Consider the following 17,738-nt stretch of genomic DNA (forward strand, 5'->3'; position numbering starts at 1 on the left):
TGTAACCAGCCAGGGACTACCTGGTAGGAGCTACAAAGTGATGTGTGGTTGGTTGCTGCCTGTGCTAAACCTAGAGCCACATGGAAGAGGCCGAGCAAGCTGTAAACTGAGGATGGCTGCCACCAGTACAGGGTCTGGGGTAGCTCTGCAAAAAGCCAGGACACCCTGAGGCCTGCTGCCACCTGCTGGCTCCTGTAAGGTTCAGATGCTGATAAAGCCTCATGCGGCACCCGAGTTAGGTGAGGCAGGGCCTCAGGGAGTCACCAGAGTGGGAAGAGTTGTGGTCATCAGGTTAATGTGCTAAGCCTGGAACTACTCACCAAAAGTCTCAGAATACACCAAGGCCAATCATCAACACCTGGGGCACAGGAGTTTGTGATAGCTGTCCAACAAAGAGTGCGATGCGGGCTAGACTGGCTGCTGGCAGAGAAAGTGTCTCGGGCATTGTGAGAGTTGGGTGGGGCAGGATTCCAGTAAGTTACCAGGGTGGAGCAAGTAGAGCTCAATAGACCAATCAGATTCAGATTTGGCTTTTTGGGGGAGGGCTCAACACAGGAAAGATGGCACCTGCTAGCCAGCTGCATGGGAGAAGGATACCACACAGAGAAAATGGTGACTGTCCCTCCAGTCCTTATCTCAAAGCCACACAAATCAGTCTTTCCTCATTTGATGGCCCCCGAGTCACTGTCCCTCCACTGCATCCCAGGATGAGTGCCTGCAAGCAAGTGAGTCTGTGTGCGGGCCCTTTAAGAGAACATCTGTGTTTCCTGCAGCTTTCTGTCCCACCTGGATGTTCTGAATCCACACTGTTTTTCACAGTCAGATGTTAGGGGGCTCCTCTTCCTGGAACCAGTACTCTGGGCTGGGGAATCTGGTGTGGAGTTGGGGGCCTCTTGCTCCTCCAGGGGGAACCTTTGTGGCCAAGACATCCCTCCCAATTCCCAGTAACAACACATAGGTATAAGACCAGCCAGTTCCACAACTCCACTTCTCCTACCAGTTTTGACATGGCTTTTTCTTTATATCCTTAGTTATAGGGGTTCTGTTCAGCTAGAATTCAGATGGTCCTCCAGGTTCATTATTCTATAATTTAGTTGTAATTGTAATGTGTTCATGAGAGAAGCAGGCATAGCATTTATCCACTTTGCCATCTTGGATCCTATGTCAACATCATCCTTTTTTAATTTATCTGAAATAAACATTTAAATTTTGTCTAATTAAAAAAATCTTAAACTTTAAAAGTAAGGTATTTTATGTATTTTGAAATGAAACCAATGTAAAACAACAACTATATCCTGTCTGCTTTCTCAGAGATTTTTATAAGCCTTTTTCATTCATTGGCTGGTCAGAAAAGTCAAGATGCATTTTTGCAATGAAAAACATAGAAAAAATATATCATGACTTTTCTGACAACCCAATAAAATTCCTCCTTAAGACACTTTAAAAGGAAATCTCATGGAACTATTGGAGTATAGGTGTGTTTGCATGGTGGCCAACCTATTGGTTTTAGAATCTATGATGTGGGTTCAAATCCTGGCTATGAAGCCTCCTAGCTGACAGATATCGGACAGGTCACTGAATGGCCCAGCTGTACTCACACATCTGTGTAAAGGTCGAGGGGCTGATGCATTTCACAGGGCTAAACACATGTATGCAGGTGCTTGATACAAGATAACTACTATGGTTAACAAGGGGCTGTCATCATCAGAACATAGCTTAGAATTAATAAATGCCAACTACAAAACCGGCATCTTTTTGGCTAATAATAAGGATTGTAAATAATTTACTAACTAGAACTAAGCATCCACACTCATGAAGAGATTTGAGGGATGGAAAAGGTCAGGCTATCCTTGAGGATCTAGCTGAGGTTGGCTTAAGGTACTGATTGTGGTTTAATGTATGTATGTTGCTTGAGACAGGCAATCACCCTAAGCCCTGACCTACCAGCTTCTGAACTTTCTATTTCCCAAAACACAGATTCATGTGCAGTCATACCCCTGGATCCCCCTCTGCTGTCTCTGGGATCCAGCTGTTCCTCTCCTACCTACAGCCATCTCCACCTCCTATGCTCTATGGCAGCCCTTAAGCCCTTACATGCCTCATTCTACTTCTGTCTGCTTTCTCCTCCAATGTGCTGCTGAACCCGCTGTCTTGGAGGTTATTGGTAACATTCTTATTGCCAAATCCTAGGTTCAGCCTTATCTTCCTGTACCTTGCTCTTTTAATCATCACTCTTTCCATGTCTTCATAGACCAAAAGAAAGGTCTATAAACATGCTCCAATCTCCAACAGCCTGAAAAAAAATAATAAAAATGTAATAACCTTGGACTCATGTCACCCTATAGCAACTGCCACATTTCTGGAATCCCGGTATCTTAGTGGTCAAGAATTTGGATTCTGGATACTAGCTCCCAGTTCTGCCACTTCTAACTGTATAACCATTTGCTTAATATTTCTGTGCCCCAGTTCCCTCCTCTGTGAAATAAAGTTATGAATAATATCTACCTCTTAAGTTGTTGTGAGAATTAAATGCATTAACACAGAACCTTGTCATACAGAAGGGGATCAATAAATGTTAACTATTATCTGAGTCCTATGTTCTCATGTCCCTTTCATTCTTCAATACATCAGAACCTGACTCAGGCCCTACCGCTCCTGAGATACTGCTTTGTAAAGGTCACCAATGACCTACTACTTGTAGGTTAATGGCCTTCTGTTGCATTTGACATTCTTGGATACTTCCTCCTTTTTGAAACTCTCCATTTCCTCATCTGCTGCCACTTCTTGTTGCATACATCATTATGTCCTAGTTAAACTGAATGAATACACACACACACACAAAAAAAAACAAAAAAAAAAACTAGGATTTGTTTCTTACCTTCAAGTCTTTGTTTTTGCTGAAATTGCACCCTCACCATCACTACAGAAGGCCCCTCCTCACTCTAGTTCCTGTCTCCAATGTTCAACCCCAACTTGTCATCTCATCCTCCAGTTCCTCCTCTCCCCTGGGTTAACTTTCACTTATCCTTTAAGATTCCACTCAGACCCCACTTACCCAGGAATCCCTCCTCAACACCCTTCTCCCACCAAAGCTAAGTTAGGTATCCCTTCCTGGTGGTTACATACACTCATGTACTTCTTACACTGTATACTAATTCTGTCTCTCCAAAATTACCATAAGCTCTCTGGTACAACTATCAGAGTCATTTCTTATTTTTCTCTGAGTTTCTAGCACTTGATATTGTGACAGGTACATTGTAGGAACTCAATAAATGTTTATGAAATTGAATAATTAATTAATTAATATCAACACCCATCTAGATCCCTTGAGTCTTAGGTATCAGGGTACAGGGCAAATAGACTCACAAGGAGTCTGAGGATTAGAAAGAAATCAGAAGCATGTAAAAAACTGCATAAAGTTTTACAGTGTGTGTGGTAAGGAAGTTAGGGGAGATAGGTAGAGTTTGTCAAGAGTCGGGGAGGCTGTCATGAAGAGACACTCTTGAAATGGAGAGGCAGTGCCCTTCAGAAGGCTGAATTTGCCTTCCTCTAAGCTCTTCTTAGGTTCTATCACAAAATCACCAGCTAAAAGGAATGCAGAAGAACTGTAAAGTATATTTACTTCCCTTCTTGCTTCTTTCCAAAAGAACACAGTTAACAGCCATATTGTTCGAAAACTTCCACATACATGCTATTTGTTTCTTCCAGATATATGTTATTGTTTTATGCTAGAAAAATGAAAGAGAAAATTTGTTTTCAAAATCTTATTATAAAAGAAATTTAGGCTGACATAGATAACCACAGGCATAATTACTACCTACTTGTGGGCATCTCCTTTGCAAGCCAACTATTACGCAATCAAGTACAGCACCCAAGAATGTCTGGATTTTTAGTATCTTTCTTATCATTGCTTTTGACTCTGAAGTTAGTAATTATTAAGAGATACATTATTCCTAGAACCAGTCATCACCTAACAAGTAAGAGGCACTGGGCATTAGTACTAACAATTAAGTTTTAAAAAATCAGAATCTTGGGCCAGCCGAGTGGCACGTTGGTTAAGAGCTGGCTTGGGATGTCAGAGAGCCCGGTTCGGATTCCACATATGAGGACCAGTGACACTGCCCTCTACAACTAAAATGCTGAACAACAGCTCAACCTGGAGCTGGGCTGCCGTGAGTCGCTGGCGACGGCTAGGCTGCAGCCCCTGCTGCAGTGGGTTGCCATGGGCTACTGTGTGTAGCTAGCAGCCGCTGTGAGCGGCCGTCCCAAAGCCAGCGACTGATCTGCCTCGCCCGGGAAGAGCACAATGATGGTGCCAACTTGGGCCAGTGAACCAACGTCCTCCACAACTAGACCGAAGAACAAAAGAGACAGCAACTTGTCTGTTCCCCTTCCCCCAATTCCCTAGTGCTGTTCCTATCCCTCAATTCCCCAATTAAAAAAAAAAAATCTAAAAAAAATAAAAAATCAGAATCTTCATTTTTTTAAAAACAGATAATTCATTCACATAGTTCAAAATTCAAGAGATACAAAGTATATACAATAAAAATTATTTCTTCTACTCTGTCCTTTTGGAGGTCTTCTGGTTATGTAAAAGAAAACATACACATATACATGTTTTCCTCACTGCCTGCTTTTTGCTATACCCTACAGAACATCTGATCTTGCACTTGCTTTTTTCACCTAAAAATCTGTGATGGAAGGTGTTCCACATCACATACATAAAGGAACTTTTTTTGTTTTATTTGTTACATGATATAAGTATACCGTGATTTATTTAACCAGTTCCCTTGTCATGGACAGAGGTTGCTTCCAATATTTTGATACTCAAACAGTGCTGTAATGAATAACCTTTCCATACAGCGTTTTGTACATGTGCCAGAATATCTGGAGCATAAATTCCTAGAAATGGATTAGCGGAGCCAAAGGATATGTTCATTTGGAACTTTGTTAGCAATTGCCAATTTTCTCTGCAGGGGGTGAAGAGGGGGCTGTACCAATTTACCCTCCCACCAGCTTCCTTATATCTCCACCAACAGCATCAGCTGACTTTCTAGGCTTTGCCAATTTGAAAGGTGATGAATGACATCTCTGTCCTTTTAGCTCGCATTTTTCTTATTATGGGTATGTCTGTAGCGTTTTTTGAGTCTTCGGTGCTATTCATAGTTTCCTCTCCCTCAGTATAAAATAAAAACAACAACAATAATAATAGCTGACACTTATGGGGTGGCTTACCATCTGCCAGGTATGTTACAGACATTTTATTTAAGACTCTCAACATTGCTGTGTTGTAGGTATTTTTGTAATTTCCAATTTACAAATGGGGAAACTGAGGCTTAGAGAACCTCAGTAGCTTGCCCCAAAAGCCCATGTTTTTAAAAACTAGGCAACTTCACCTACTACGCAACAACCATACAACAAAAACAGAGGCCCCCAAGCATTGCCTCTCTTTCACATTCCCTCCCTGAAATTCCAAGAAAGTAGCCTGCTAAAGTTCTCTCACATTCTTGCCTCCTTTTAAGGTTAATGTCTTCTTGGGTTCTTGCCTCCTTGTGAGATGTGCTTTATGGGACCACACCATCATGTAGACCCAGGGCTCACAGAGATGAGACACTGACTGGATGCTCCCAGAAATGCAGCCACATGGAAGGTGTAAGTGGGCATCCGAGTGGACACTAGTTCATAAGTAGAAACCTCGGGCCTACAAGTAAGAAAGAAGTAAATTTCCTTTTTTTCTTCTTCTTCTTTTTTTTTTAAAGTTTGTAGTAGAGGTTAATTTTATTAGAGCAGAAAGTTACAGCTCTCGAAAAGAGAAGGGGTCCGGACTGGGATGCCCCAGGAAGAAGTAAATTTCATTCCTCAAGTATTTATTGAACATCTACGATGTTCCAGGCACAGTTCCAGGTATTTGGACACAGCAATGAACAAGACAAACCGGGTCCCTATTCTCATAATACTTTCCATATTGGACAATATGTAAACAAGAAAATTCTTTAAATTGATAGTCATACGTACTATGCAAAGTGTTAAAATTGTGTAATGGTAAAAAAGGGTTACTTTGGATTGGATAGTTGATAAAGGCCTTTCTAAAAGAGGTGCCAGTTACACTGAGAAGAAAATGACATGAGGAAACCAGCTATAAAAGTTCAAGGAAAGAGCATTTCAGGCAGAGGAACAGCCAGAGCAAAGGTCCCGAGTGAGGAACAAGCTGTGTGCATCTGTAGAAGGGAGAGGCCTGTTTGCCTGGAGGCTGGAGGAAGGGGGAAGGCAGAGGCTGGAATGGTAGGTGTGGTCAGATCTCATATCAGGGCTCTGTAAGACCAAGAAAGAGAAACTGGGTTGTACTATGTTTAGTGGGAAGCCATGGGAGGTTTTAAAGGGGGGGTGGGGGAGGCGGGGGAAGGAACCGAGGTTGTGTATGTGTGTGACATAATCTGATTTCATTGTTTTTTAAAAACAATCACTTTGGCTGCTAGGAGGAGAGCAGATTGTAGTGAGGCAAGACAGTAAATCGGGAGACCAGTTGAAGGCTATTGTGGTAGCTTGGATAGAGACCATACACACTTGGCCCAGAGTAGTGCTTCTATACTTCAGAGGGCATCAGAATCCTCTGGAGGGTCCCAATCCCAGAGTTTCTGATTCTAAAAGGACTCCAAGATTTTTGCCTTTCTAACAAGCTCCAGGCGATGGTGATGCCGATGCTGCTGGTCTGCGAACCACACTCTGAGTAGCACTGGTCTAAACTGGAGACGGAAGATGTGGACAGGTTTCAATGTGTTTTGGAAGTAGAATCAAAAGGATTTACTGGGCCGGCCGTGTGGCGCGATGGTTAAGAACTGGCGTGGGACGCCAGAGGGCCCTGGTTCGGATCCCACATATGAGGGCCAGTGACACTGCCCTCCACAGCTAAGATGCTGAACAACAGCTCAACCTGGAGCTGGGTTGCCATGAGTTGCCGGCGACCGCGTAGGCTGCAGCCACTGTGGCAGTGGGTTGCCATGGGCTACCGTGTGTAGCCAGCAGCCAGCGGGAGCGGCCAGCAGCCGCAGTGAGCGGCCGTCCAGAAGCCGGCGACTGATCTGCCTCGCCCAGGAAGAGCGCAATGATGGTGCCAACTTGGGCCAGTGAAGCAGCGTCCTCCACAACTAGACTGAAGAAAAAAACGACAGCAACTTGTCTGTTCCCCTCCCCCCAATTCCCCAACACTGTTCCCATCCTCCCAATTCCCCAATAAAAATCTTAAAAAAAAAAAAAAGGATTTACTGATGGATTGCATTTGGGGGATAAGAAAAAGAGAAGAATCAAGGATGACTCTGGGGTTTTGATTAAGCAACTGTTACCGTCATAGACTGAGAGTAGAAAACAGAAGAAGGGGCAGATGGAAGGGAAGAAAATTGAGAGTTCTGTTTTGAGCATGTTAAGATTGAGAGGCCTGTGAGACATCCGCATGGAAATGTCAATCACAAGATGAGGAGTCCTGGTGTTGGAGTGAGAGGTCAGGACTGGGGAGACCTCACCATGGAGGTGTGGACAAAAAAGGGCTCTGTGGAAAGTAACCCCACAGGGTGATCTGATCGAAAATTCCTAGCTGGGCAGGTCATGGTGAGTAGTTATGCCCCAGGCCTATGACATATTTAGCGAAAGGTTTTAAGCCAGCCCTATCCATTGTTTACATGCATTTAGGTTAGCACAGCTTTTAACTAGCACAAATAATACTCCTAGAAGGTGTAACTACCCTCAAGAGAGTACATAATCTTAACGATCCTATAATCCAATCCCCACCTTGCTTTCTCCCATCTTCATGTAATATTCCTTATTTTCCCTCCTTAATTTCAAATGCATAAAAGAAACTGAAAAACCGTTATTCTCCAGAGCACTTGAGAGCTTGCTTCCTGGCAATTGTCATCAGTTTTGGCTCAAATAAACTTATACAAATTCTACAGGTTTGGACATTTCTTATGTAACAGAGATGAGATTTAAAGTGATGGGACTGGATGAAATGGCCCATGGAGAAAGTGTAGTTAGGGAAGAAAAGAGCATGGGACAGAGCTCTGGGCACCCAACATCTCGAGGTCAGGAAGAGCAGGGTCATCAGTGGGCAGGAGGACAACCGGGAACTTAATGTCATTAATACCAGGAAGGAGGGAATGGTCGGCAATTTGCCTGAAAGCAAGATGCCCTGTGAGATACCCAGAGATCAGAGCAGGGCACCCTCCTGGAGAGGAAAAAAGAACCAGCAGAAGTTACTGAAGAACTGTGAGAATCCATAACTCATAACCTCAGCTGGTTGCTTCCTGTGTCATGATTAACCATCAACTCCAAACAGAAAGGCCCATCCATGCTTTTCTTTTGGGACAGGGAAGGTGGAAACCTCAGATACTACAGCTGACTCTCCAGCCAGCCTCAAGTCTGGGAGTGGTGGCAGCATTGGAGGAGGGAAAGAAACAGATTAAGTTCTGGGAATTGGGACTGGAAAGGGAAATATAGGTAGGAAGCTATCTTGGGATTCAGAAATGACCCTGGATGGCTTCTCAGATAGGAGGCCTGTGCCATTTTCGAAACTTTTCTTTCACCTCAAAGAAACATCTCCACTCCCATCCAAGAGTAATTCTTCACCCAGTGTTTGGGAGGCCTGGGCCGCCTGCCGAAGCTGAGCCTTGGCTCCACTGGCCGTCTCCTCCCTCGTCTGTATTTTTGATGGCTTCCTCCAGCCTGGCTCCTTCCCCTCAGACTACAATAACGCCACTCCAACCTAAAAGAAAGCTCTGTTCCTCCGCCCTTCCTCCCCTGCAGCCACTGCTTTCCTTGCTTTTACCCCAAATTTCCTACACTGATGCTCATGTTTCCTCACTTTCTTTCTCATCTGTACCTACTGGAATTTGGCTTCGGTCCCTGTCACTGTCTCCAAAGCCATGGCCGACTTCTAATTATCCAACACAGGGCATGCTCCTCCGGGCCCTCACCTCAGACCATCTCTCTGCCGCATTTCATTCAATGGCCACCCACTCTTTTTAGAAACTCTTGCCTCCTTCTCTCACGGCCCTTACCATCCCACACAAATGCTTTCCTCTCCTCAGTGTGACCTCAGGGGTCCATGACCCTCTGAGTTCCATAACTGGTAGTGGTGTCTCCTTGTCTGCCTTCTTCTAGATGACCTAATCCATATCCTTCCACAACCACCTGGCTATGAACTGATGACTGATGACAACTTGTAGGTATTTGCAGCTGCCTATGTGACACGTCTATGTTTTGCAGGCATGTCAAAGTGTCCAAAACAAAATCTGGACCCACAGTTTTCACTTAATAAATGTATACAGATGCTCCTCAATTTATGGTTGGGTTACATCTCGATAAACACATCGTAAGCTGAAAATATTGTAAGTCGAAAATGCACTTAATACACCTAAGCTGCCGAACATCATAGTTTAGCTTAGCCTACCTTAATCATGTTCAGAGCACTTACATTAGCCTACGTTTGGGCAAAATCACCTAACACAAAACCTATTTTATATTAAAGTGCTGAATATCTCATGTAATTTATTATGCATATTTTTTTTGTACCCTCGTAAAGACAAACAAATGTGAGTTGAACCACCATAAGTAGGGACAGGCTATGTTAAGTACGTTTGTTGAATAAACTGCTTTCTGGGTGCCCACTCCTGCCTCCTACATAATAAAGATAAAGCAAACAACAATAAACAAAACACAAACACCTCTTCCCCTTCTGTCTGGGTTAATGGGATGACCTCACACCCTTCTCCCTCACTACATCTAATTGGTCACATGCGCTTGTTGATTCTATCTCTAAAATGGTTCTGGAATCTCCTCTTTTTTCCTCTCCATGCCTACTCTGCTGCTAGTCCCACTCTCCATCTGACTCGCTGATCTTAATTCAGTGGTTCTCAAATTTGGCCACACATTAAAATCACCAGGAAGATTTTTAAAATCCTGACTTCCAGCCTCACCCCAGACCAAGTAAAACAGAATATCCAGGGTGTAAGCTGGAGCACTGGTATTTCTAAAAAGCCTTACAGATGTTTATGAGGTGCAATCAGATTTGAGGATCATGGATGGTTTCCTTCTCCAGTATCCACTATTTCCCTCAAAAAAACCAAACCAAAACAAAACAAAAAAACAAAGGCAAATCTGATCTTAACACCATCTGCTTTATAACTTCAGATGACTCCGTATATCCTACAACACAATTCTTAACTTGGAATCCAGTGTCAGGGGTTCCATTAAATCATACACAAAATATTGTGTATAGGGAGAGGCTTTGTCCATTCTCAAAGAAGCCTGATTCAAAAGAGTAAAGAAAAGGGACCGGCCGAGTGGCTCAGTTGGTTAAGAGCTCGCTCAAGAGTTTGAGCTCTGAGCAACAGCGGTTCGAGTCCAGCCCAACAGCGGTTCAAGTCCAGCCCGAGCTGAGCAGCCGCTGAGCTGCCAACAGGTAGCAGGATGGCTCAGCTAAAAAAAAAAAAAAAAAGTAAAGAAATATTAGCCAGGTAGTAGTTAATAGTTATTCAACACTTACTGTATGCCAGGCACTGTGCTAAACACTTTACATACATTAGTTCATTAACATTCAAAGCTAACCCATGAGTATGAATATTACCCCCATTTTATAGATGATGGTAAAGTAACTTTCCCAAGTCAACAAGCTCTTGGAGTCTAGACTCACACCCAACCAGATCTACTCTTTACTAACTTCCTGGTTTGCAGGATGAATCCAAACCCATTAGCATAGCAAACAAGGCCCCCTACCATCTGCCTCCTCCCCCACCCCTGCTCTAGCCACACACATCTCTCCATTCCCTGAAGAAATCCTGTAATCCATGCCTCTGTCCCCCATACATGCTGTGACAGCTCCTACATGTGTCCTCCCTGCATTTCCCTTCCAGGCAGAATCCTACTTATACTTCAGGGCTCAGCACAAATGGGACGTCCCCTACAACCCCCTGAAACCTTCTCTCCCCCTCACACTTTCCCAGAAGACATTGATTATGGCACTTTTAGCATCTGATGATAGTGGTGCTCATGTCTCTCCCCAACAAGCAGAGTTCCTTGAGGGGAGTGACTGTGTCTTGTCCATCTGTGGCTCCCTAGCATCTTGCAGCACTCTGGCCCATAGGAAGGGCTCTATGAACATTTGTTGAAACTATTATACCATATATTGCTGTGTATAATGTGCACCCAAATTTGTGGTCCAAACTTTCAGGGAAAATAATTCTTTCATTTTAATTTTTTTATTCGAATTTCTATTTGTTCACATTTAGGTACTTGTTTTTTGTATTTAAAGGAATTTTAGCATTTATTTATTTATTTATTTATTTATTTTTAAGATTTTATTGGGGAATTGGGGGAAGGTGAACAGACAAGTTGCTGTCCTTTTGTTCTTCAGTCTAGTTGTGGAGGACGTCGCTTCACTGGACCATGTTGGTATTGTGATCATTGCGCTCTTCCCAGGTGAGGCAGATCCATTGCCAGGCATTGGACTGCTGCTCACGGTGGCTCTTGGCAGCTCACGCTGGCTGCCAGCCGCTCACTCTGGCTGCCGACCACTCACAGTAGCTCACAGCAGCCCACTGCAGCCCCACTACAGCCTACACACCCGTCGCCAGCGACTCACAGCAGCCCAGCTCCAGGTCGAGCTCCAGGCCCAGCACCATCTTAGTTGTAGAGGGCAGTGTCACTGGCCCTCATGTGGGATCCGAACCGGGGCCGTGCTGCTCAGAGCTGATGTCCCAAGCCAGCTCTTAACCAATGCGCCACTAGGCTGGCCCCTTAGCATTTATTTTTTAGCATATTATGGTACAAGAAATTTTATGTAACAAATAATTACACAAACAGATACAAGGTACAAGAAATTTTATGTACCGGTAACAAATTTATGATATTTACACATCAGAGAAGGCCAACAACTCTTCGTTGTTGCAAATTCATCGTAAGTTCAACAAAACCGATTACCATATTCCAGGGTATTATTTTGCATACAGATTTCGTTATTGATTTCTAGAGTTACACTTTTAACTCATAAGCATAAATAAAAGAATTAAAAACATGTATAAAGATATGAAATTAGTGCTACCCACGTACAATGCGCATCCTTATTTTTCCCTCACAAATTTGGGCAAAAAAGTGGGCATTATACATGGCAAAATACGGCAAGCGTGCTTTCTACTTACTAGGGAGTACCCAGATTCCAAAGTAGGGCGAGTAAGACTGTCTTCTGACAATGACATTTAGGATGTTCTTATGTTGTCAGGCTGTCCCTACCAACCTCATAGGGTTGTTAAGATTCAATTAAATAATTACATTAAAGGAATTTGTATTGTTAAACACACTATGAAAAAAAAAAGGCCTGATTATTAACTAGCTCTCTGCTCATGTCCAGTGGCTAACGGGCCATTCTGAATGTCAGGAAGTCAGGAAACGCAGACTGAACAGTCACCAGCTAGCTACATGCCTCAAAAATATGCCTGTCATCGCATTGGCATCTCCTGCCCAGAAACAATTTCCTCATTGCTGTGGCATTCTGCACAGCTGAAAGAGCCACGCCAGGAATGTTCAACTGAATTAATACTTAAAATTAGTTTTATAAAACATGTCTTAAGTGTCTTCAGAGGTTCAAACAAAATTGCTTTTACAGGGGTGAGAGAAAAGAGGCATCAGGAGTGCAGTTGTACACACATGGGCCGTTAAGAAGCTTCCTGAGTTTGATAATATCCTACTGAGCTAACCAAATAGAGCACTTGGGGATGAATGAGATAAAATTGGTCTTTTGATGAAAATGATCAAATTGTAGCAAATTCATGAAGTTTGATCCTAATTTTGACTGTTCTCATACTTTCTAAGTGCTCTTAAATGTTACCCGAGCTTGCCCCACTTGCTAATGAAAGATTGGGGAATTTCATATGTGAAGCGTGATTTCCAAGCCCAACCATACAATCTGGTGGCAGAGAAAATTATTTAACTGATGATGGCCTAATAGACTAAGCATCATAAAGTGTGAGGCTTTTGGCAACTTACCAACAAAAGAAGGAAGGAAGAAAGGGAGGGAGGAAGAAAAAGAAAAATGAAAGAAAAAATAAAACTAAAAATTGAAAGTCTATAAAGAGAGGATGACAGGAAACATTACCTGATTCCCCATCAATAAACATCTATATCTAAAAACTCTTTCACTGAAAGAGTTATAAGCTATAGTGTGTGTGTGTGTGTGTGTGTGTGTGTGTGCGTGTGCGCGCGTGCGTGTGTGTGTGTGTGTGTGTGTGTGTACACACGTGCACGCTTATGTGTATGTGCTCAAAGTATAATAAGAAAGTTTCAAACTGTAGGGAAGGATCAGAAAGAATTTAGCAGCTCCTGGTCTTATTTCTTTCTTCTTAAACCACAGTATGATAAATGTAGTAGTTTGGAGTCTGGCTTGGAAGTGAAACTGCTTGGTTTGAATCCTAGTTCCACTTTTGGCTGTGGTAGAGATCACTATTTGTTCTCCAGTATCTATTGTCCTTCTTCCCTGAATTGCAAATGGACATGTAGCCAGAATAAAGACTACATTTCCAAGCCTCCTTTGCAAATAGATGTGGCCATGTGACCACATTCTGGCCAATGGAATGCAAACACAACTTCCAGGTCATGCACTTAAAGTGGTGACTAGGTTCTCCATTTCCTTTCTTTCTCTGTTGGAATGTAGAGGTGACATTGCTCCATCTTTGACAAGGTGGAAGAGGGTGGCCTCTAGGGAAGGCAGAGCAACATGAAAGAAGCAGTCTTAGCCTCTAACAAAGTGGAGCTGCCTTATCAGCCCTGGACTGCACTTGATGAGACGGACATGACAGAAAATTACTATCTTCTCTAAGACATTGTTACTTTGGGCCTTGTTAGTAGTCAAATTGATATCGATCCACTGAAAAATGATATTGACTAGGTGTTTCGTCACCAAAAAGGATTTATTTGGGAAAAAGGAAGGGTTGCAACCCAGTGCGTGCAGACAGAGCAAGCCACATACACACTCTGGCCTGCCTGCCAAGGTGGAAGGGTATTTATTTATAGAAGGGAAAGGGAAATTAGAACCATAGAGCTTTGTTATAAACATAGGGTTCTTCTTGGTAGGGTTCTTGCATGTACGGTCCTTGTGACTATGTAGAGTGTGAGAACTTCTACGAGCCCTAGGTCCTCCCATAGACCTTCCCAACTGATTATGTTTGCTTAAAGTTCCAGTTAGTCTTTATCATATCATAACAGAGTAACTGTGATTAAAAACAAATTACTGGGGCAGCCGGTTAGCTCAGTTGGTTAGAGCGCCATGCTCATAACACCAAGGTTGCTGGTTCGATCCTGTGTGGGCACTGAGCTTCACCCTCCACAACTAGATTGAAACAACTACCTGACTTGGAGCTGATGAGTCCTGGAAAAACACACTGTTCCCCAATTAAAAAAAAAAATCAAGTTATTTAACCTCTATGGGCCTCAGTTTTCTCATCTATAAAATGTGAAAAATACAAAACAATAACAACAACAACAATTATAACTTCCTCATAGGGATCGGGCATGTCAAATGATTAGATGAGTTTCTGGCACACAGTAAGTACTCATAAGTGTTAGCTATTATTATTAAAGTAAAATTATTGAGTACCAATTGTATGCATGGCATGATAGTAGCCTCTGGTTTTCTAAGTCCATCCTTTATTCAGCCATCCTTTTCTCATTGGCATTTGAATATCTTTTTTTAACTAGTAAACACCATTATAAATATGTTTGATGGATATCAACTTGTCTCCCCTGAGCAATGCATGGAGTGTGTTTTTAAACAGCTATCCTATATAGAATCCAGAATATGACTTTCATTATTTAAGAAAGTTCAGCAGATGCTTAAGATAATCATGAGAAGTGGTATAAACTTGAGAGAATTCAGTGATGGGCATCTTTGAAACTCCATTGAAATCAAGATTTATGTCTATATTCGGAAGCTGAGAGGTGACACAGATAAACTCATCATGCTCAGAATTGATTTCATCTCCCAAGCCCTTCCCAAACTCAATCCTCCCCCTTATTATCACAATCCACTTTACCCATTAAAAAGAACTGAGCCCCAACCATTGAAATCCAAACCTATCTGTGTCCCCAAGACCTTGGGGCTGAGCTACTTCTTGTGTGTACCATGAGGTGGTGCTCCTCCCAAAGGCACCCTTGTTTGCAACCTGCAAAGAACTTTCTGGAAGGAAACAGTGAGACCTAGAGCCTCTCCTTTTAATTTGAGAGTTATGTAACCTCCCTGCTGGAAACTCCAGGTGCAGACAGAGGTGGCCTGGGCCAAGGTTGGCTGGCAGGAAAGAACAGCAGGGCCCCTGAGGAGGCTCAGGGTTCGGAGTGGCCTTCTGTTCTGGGGAGCTGACTCTAGGAGCAGTGTCCATCCCAGAGCTGGTCCCCTGTAGTCCAGCCATCTGACCCCACTGGCGGACCTGGGGAAAATGGCCGCATGTGAACAGAAGTGTTAGTCACTGAGAATATGGCCCTCTTGGCTGTGGAACAGCCTCATCTAAGCATAACATAGGGCCTCTCTCTCCTCAGCCTCGAGGCCTGCGCGTTCCCCTGTGTTCAGGGGCTCACCTGGGCGGCTTGGTGCTGGCCAGCAGGTGTGCTCAGTTACTGCAGTAGGTCCAGGGATGGAAGGGGCCTCCTGAAGAGATCAGGCCTTGCCTCAGCTGGATGGCCTTCTGCTTGGGACCCTTACACCTTAAGGCACCGCAGAGAGAAGGGCTTCTCAGTAGATATAATGGTAACCAGGACTGACTTCACAGGACTGAATGAATGAGCTCCCTTTGGGTTTCCTAAACTTATCCTAAGAAGAACCCCCAAGAAGAAAATGAAATAAAAAAATTAAAAAAAAAGGAAGGGAAGAATTATCAACATATTTGCTTGAACATACATTTTAAAATATCTCTGGAAGGATACATAAGAAACTAGAAACGGTGGTTGCCCTCTATAGGTCAGGGTGGAAATTGGGTGGATGGGGGATGGTGAGAGGAACACTTTTCACTGTCTTCTTATACTTTTTAGATTTTGAAGCATCTGTAAAACTGACTCAAAAAGTAAAGTGGAATAAATTAAAATAATAGTAAAATAAAAGGCTATGTCTTCAGATAATTTGGGCTGGCTAAGCAAGGGTGCGCTCCGGAAGAAGAAGGAGAAGGGTCGCAGACACAGACCCCATTCACATTGCAAGGCTGGTGCTCCCACAGCTTCATCACAAGAAGAGGGGGTGGGAGCTGCCCTTCATGTCTGCAGGCTCGCTCCACCTCACTGTAAGTCCAAGATGAAAAGAAATGTGACCTACTTTTAGACCTTGATCTAGTACAAGACTTACAATTATTATCTTGTCTCTGCTGCCTCTGAAATCCCTCTTGAATCTGGGCTTTCTCCATCTCTCACCTTGATTACTCTGACAACCTTCCAACTAGCCTCCTTGTGCTAAGCTTCTAATTCCTCAAATCCATCCACTAAACTTTAAATTTCTTTTTGGAAATGAAAACCCACTGTGCCCCTCCAGGCTCCCTCATGCTTAAAATCCTTCTGCAGTTGCCCATTGAGCACATGATAACATCTAAACTCCTTCTCTCTGCTCCCAGGATATCGCCACTCCCCACCTTTGCTCTACCCACCCGGTGGCTGCTTGTGGTTTTCTGAATGGTCCATCCTGTCAGGCTTTGTAGCTTTGCATATGCTGTTTCTTCCCCCTGAAGTTCCTCTTTGTGTTTCGTCACCTGGAAAACTCCATTCTTCCCTCATGATTTGGCTCAAATGCCATCTTGTCTCTGTGACCCATGATGACCCCCCTTTTTGCCCCCCAACCCTGACCCCAGTCACCCCACAACACTTTGAACACATGCCTATTAACACTTTACTGCATCATTTCTACATTTTTATTAGACTCTCAGCCTCATGAAAGCTGGAGTTATGGCTTATTCATCTCTGTATTTCCAGCACACAGAAGAAACTTGGGTTATATAATAAATGGATGAACAGTTTGCTCTGAATTAAATCCTTAGGATTGGCCACGTAGAACAACTGCTAAGGTACCCTGAGGTTAAGCTTGCCTTCCCGAGTTCTGTAAACTTGGCTCTCTCCCTGTCTAAATAACGATGAAGTTTAAACACTCCGATTGGCTCTGTCCCTGCCTAAACAATGATTGGAGTTGAAACACCAGCCAGCAAAATCCTTAGCTCATTTTTTTTTTTTTTAATGCTTAAGTACTCGAAGGAGATGTGGCCTTATACCAAGGAGCACAGAGGGGTTTTATGTGCTATGTGAATGCTTTGAAAGTCAGGACATGTCACATTCCTTAGTAACAGCACAGTGATACTGTGGCAACAGGTAGGATCCAATAGCAACCATGTGTCGACAGAGTCACTTTGGGAGAACTCCAAGGAGTAGAGTAGTGGTGTTCTTAGTTCCAGCTCGGGGAGCCAAGTGTGATTTTTGTGCGGTACTCCTCTCTGTAGGGTAGTTGTGGTGAATGCTAATGAAATTATAAACTACTGAAAGACTAAAGCCCACAAAACTTTTTGCATAACTTTTTTTTTTGCCATTTCTTTGTGGTAAAATATACATTACAAAATGTATCATTTTAATCTCTTAAGGTATATAAATCAATGGCATTAAGTCCATTTACAATGTTGTGTAACTACTATCCATTTCTACAACGTTTTCATCATTGCAAACAGAAACTCTATGCCTAC

The sequence above is a fragment of the Hipposideros armiger genome, unplaced genomic scaffold (assembly GCF_001890085.2).
Source record: "Hipposideros armiger isolate ML-2016 unplaced genomic scaffold, ASM189008v1 scaffold_860, whole genome shotgun sequence".
In the NCBI taxonomy this organism is placed as follows: Eukaryota; Metazoa; Chordata; class Mammalia; order Chiroptera; family Hipposideridae; genus Hipposideros; species Hipposideros armiger.